We start from the raw sequence: 4,924 nt of genomic DNA on the forward strand, positions 1-4,924 counted from the left end.
AACATAGTACTAACATAGTAGACTACCATGTACTGTTATGGATAAAATTGTCTAAGGAAAAAGGCATTAATATGTATGTGTGTTTGTATATGTGGCAATAGTATAATAAAATATGGTGTGCATAGGGCCCAAGGTTAAGGTGGTAGGGCATGACCATGTGCCACCCTTCCATGTAAGAGGACCCATAAGGTGTGTTGTACATAATCCATTATAGTAATATTATAAAATGTAAGGTGACATGGCTCCTCCATGTGCCACCCCTCCACCTAGGCTGCATTTAGTGAGATATGGCTCAAAGTTCATGGGAGAAGTAATATAAAATAGGTGGAGATGGATATTATATTGAGTTATTCCCTCCATATGGGATAGGCCCATGTGGGGGAGGTATAGAAGGTCCAAGAGAGCAAGTTAAATAATGGGGAAATTAGTAGGATGAGGTGGCAAGATTCCTTGTGCCAACCCTCCACTTGTCATCCTAGAGGTTTGAACATATTATAAAATTGGGAAGAGACCAAGGGTGTATCATAGAATTGAGATATGGGGCTTGATTTATGTGGAAAATTGAGGCAAAGGGTTGTCGCACACAATTGAGAGTGCGTAACTACCTAGCCCACATGGGAGACTTTTCCACACACACCATGCATGTGGGAAGATACATTAATTGGGAGAGACCCCCTCTTTTGGCTATAAAAGGAGGGGGCTATTCCTTGATGAGACACGCTCATTCTTGTAAAGCCACCTAGCTAGTATTTTGATATTTCCTCTCATCCTTTCTTTCAAATAAAGTATGGTTCTTTTCCCTTGATGTCTCCATCTCTACATTCCTCCTCCTATCATGTACATGCTTCTCTTCCCCCTCTCCTTTTCCCCTTGTGTCATAGTCTCCCTCTTCCTTCCCTCCACTTCTAATTCCTTTTCCCCTCCCATGACAACGATTCGCCCTCATGATCTCCTTTTGTCTATGGCCCTCAAGCGTCACCACGCTTAGCCTCTAGCCTCTGGTCTTGATTTCTTTTTCAACTAATAGAAATGATGTGGCTGCTGGGATAGAAATCTCCATGGCTAGTGGCGAATCTTCTGCTCGTACCGGTCGCATCTGCAAAATTGTACCATCTGTGCTCCTTCTAAGCTATTGCGCGCGCATTCGATTTGCGTGTCTACTGTGTTCGACTATGCGACAATTTTTTAGGCTGCTGCAACTTTTGGTCACAGACAGTCTTCTCACTCCGCACGTCTACTGTTTTCACCCGTGCAATAGTTTCTGGGCTGCTGCGTCTTTTGGTCGCGGACAGTTTTCTGAGTTCTTGCAAAACTGTAAAAGCAGATCCCGTGCTCCCCCTCTCTCTTCTCTTTCTCTTTCTCTTCTCCTTGTCCTCTCCTCTCCTCTCTTTTTATTAAAGAGTAGGATTTGAACCCAAGACCTCCCCCTTCACGAAAGGGAGACTTATCATTGGGCCAACAAGTTGGAAGTGGTGAAAATGTAATGATTTTTGTTCATATATTGAAATCTCGGGGACTGTAACTCTCTAACCGGGGGGAGTTTGCTCTTGCTATTAAAAGCAAAAGTAATTCATTTCATGTGCTCTATTCACATCTCTTGCTAGATTGCCGATTCAGAACTTCTCCAAGCTCACTTCACAGATGCACTCCACACGAGGAGGGTGTATATTTATGTCACTTCTCGACGCGTTTAAGAAATTGGTGCCTGGTCCTCCGCACCTTATGGCTACCAATGCACGAGATGTCTTCCTTGATCTTCATGTCGACCTTCAATGGCTGATTGTCCAATGCATTGTTCAAGGAGATGACGGGTGGAATGATACACCGTCGATGATTCATGGTGAAGAACTACTGATACACTGGGAGAACTTTGATTTTACCTCTACTCATTGTGCGGTGATCGAACTACTTGCTGCTTCAGAGGTAATTAAAATAGTGTCCTTCATTAAAGGGTGGGATGCTCCCCAAACTTGGGGGGAGATTTGGCGCATCTACTTGTTGATTCCTATGGATAAGCTCATCCTGAATGGTTTATTCTCAATCTCACTACAAAAGTTTCTAGGCCTCGGCTATGGTTGGTAATGTTTCGACCAAGGAATCCATTTGTACCTAATCAACCTTTTGTGCCTCATTTCGAGCTTCAAGTTGTAATTCTTTTTGGTCTTAAGATAAACTATCAACAGCAGATTGCAAGTTTGTTTGGTGCTGAATGTTTGGCTCAAGTGTTGAATTCTCCCCACCCTCTCCTCCTACCTATCTTGGACTACCGAGAAACTTGGGATGTCCGAATTTTAGTCTTGGTGATGACATCTTGGATCCTTCAATTTGATGGAGCTTACAAACCTTCGACCAAGGCTGCTGGCATGGGCAGAAGCTCACTTCATCGGGTGGTGAGGAGTATTGTTATAGCAAGTCTGCACCTGCAAGTACTTGCAATCAAGCTAAGTACTCGGTGCTCATTTTTGGGCTACAAAAGGCACAAGAACATCATGCCAAGCAACTTGAGGTGCAAGGAGATTCTCAACTAGTGTGTGAACAAGTTAGTGGAAGGTGGAAGGTGCAGAGCAAAGGCTTGGTTCCACGACATCAACAAACATTGGAACTTTGCAACCAATTTGAAGAGGTAAAAATTCAGCATATCCTTCGAGCTCAAAATCTTGTTGCTGATTTCTTGGCACGTGAAGCTTGTACTTTAATTACGCATGACACGAGTGGAAGCACCACCCCAACAAAGCCGCAAGTCACGAAGGAGGGTGATCATTTGTAAGGAATGCAAAGGTTGTGGTCATCATGAAACTAAGTGTTGGGCATACTTGATACGAGTTCACCGACTTCGGAAGATCATAAGGAAGGTTCTCAAGGACATTGCTCAAAAGAAGGATGCTAGACCACACACCCCTTGAAGAAATAGCATGGCGACTACAAGAACTAGAAGAAGTTGAAGGTGATGTGCAATCTCTCCAACTGTTAACATTTGTCATGGCATTCTTGTTTGCCTTGATGAACAACCTCATGCAATGCCGCGCCTCTAACCCTCGCTTGTAAAGATGGATGTGATATCATGAGGGTTGGTCCTTTTAAGATTGTCTATGTGCTATTCTATGCTGAAGATTCTTCCCATGTAGTATTTCACACTACACTAGTCACAGCCTACCCTGCCTATGTGCGCTTTGTGGATGTATCTTCACCTGATTTTCAGTTCAAGCTTCCTCCTTCTATTGTTTGTCCATAGATAAGCCTCTCTTTTCCATCTTCCAAGCATGGCTGACATTCCCGTGTTTTGTGGATGGGTGGAAGAAAATCCAAATGAGTATCTTGTGGCCTTCAAGCACCGTTGTGTTTCTCTCAACTTTCTTACTGAAGACAGATGGCTATTGGTTCTTCCCACATTTCTAGAGGGATTAGCTCAAGTGTGGTATGAGAAGCAGGCCGAAGACGTTCGCCAAAGCTGGCCAAGATTGACAGCAGCGATGATTGAGTATTTCGACAAAGAAGAGGAGCTGGAGAATGTGTACCTGCAGGTGGCAAACTGGAAGCAGTCTGAAGGTGAGATGGCACGTTGATATGTGGATCGAGCGGCCGTGCTCCTGGACCTTTTAATTACCATGCAGGAGGACAATGCCGGATTTTGAGCTGGAATGACTCAGCATGTGCTGGACTACCTTGTAGTAGGAGCAAATGATGAATTCTGCCTTAAGCTTAAATGGGAGAATCCAGAAACTATGGCACTAGCACATGAATTCCTGCAACAACAACCTGGGGGGTCTAACTCAAGGGCATACCCCCACCCCTCATCAGGAATGTATCCACCGCCTCCACCTCAAATGTATGGTCCTCCCTTAGATGCTTACCCTCAACAAGGTGTATATCCTCACCCTCTGCCTCGAAGGTTTCCCCAGCCTCGCCCACGAGCCCCCCTCCTCTCTACTCCCTTGGCCCCTCCACCTAAAGATGCCCCCCCTGCAACAGAACCTGGAGTCAATGACCTAGCCAAGGCCCTGAATGATCTTCGGCTTGAGATGGTGGGCATCAGAAATCAAGCCAACCGCCCTCCAAGAGACCGTGCTAATGTTGTATGCTACGAGTGCCACCAAAAGGGTCATTATCGCACAGAATGCCCCAATATTCCAAGGGTGAATCTTCTAAGTGAGTCGGGCACTGAGGATTCTGATGTAGAGATCCTTGACCTCGGGAAAAGAAGTCGTGCCACCTCGGACCCCTCTCCAAACCGTGGACCAGGCCACCCCAGGAAGAAGGTGTCCTTCTTAGAGCCCTCAGATGTTGAGATGGCAGACCCACCAACAGAGAAGACTAAAAGATCTCACAGGAGTAAGTGGTCACCCTCGGATTTTCCCATCGGCTCAGGGCAAGAGGACTATTTGGTCATTCAGGACCTTGCTCATTGGTCTTTGAGCATCACGCTCCCTCAACTAATAGCATTAAGCCCTAAGGTGAGATGTGAGCTGCAGCAAGGTCTCTCAACAAGGAAGAGCAAGAAAAAGAAAAAGGTATGAGAGGTATCTTCTATCTCTGAAGAAATTGATCGGCACCCACATACAGTAGATGTCATCATAGATAATTGCCGTGTCAAAAATGTGTCTGTTGATGGGGGAGCTGCATGTAATATCATGGTGCCCCAAATCATGAAGAAATTGAATTTGAAATGTACAAGGCGTTCCTCCACTCGAATCAAGGTAGCAGATGGTCGATGACTCACCACCCTGGGAGTCATTGAGAATTTGCCCATCACTATCAATGGGTTGACCACCACTGTCAATTTCTATGTAGTGGACATTGAAGATACAGGCAAAAGTAACCCAGCCATACTCGAGAGACCATGGTTGAGAAAGAGTGATGCAGTCAGCTATTGGAAGCGGATGTGAAAGTTATGTCACTTTTAAAAGTATTGTCCAAGGTAGTTTCG

The sequence above is a fragment of the Dipteris shenzhenensis genome, chromosome 16 (genome assembly GCF_047967505.1).
Source record: "Dipteris shenzhenensis isolate YYH24624 ecotype China chromosome 16, Dip_SZ_1.0, whole genome shotgun sequence".
Lineage (NCBI taxonomy): Eukaryota > Viridiplantae > Streptophyta > Polypodiopsida > Gleicheniales > Dipteridaceae > Dipteris > Dipteris shenzhenensis.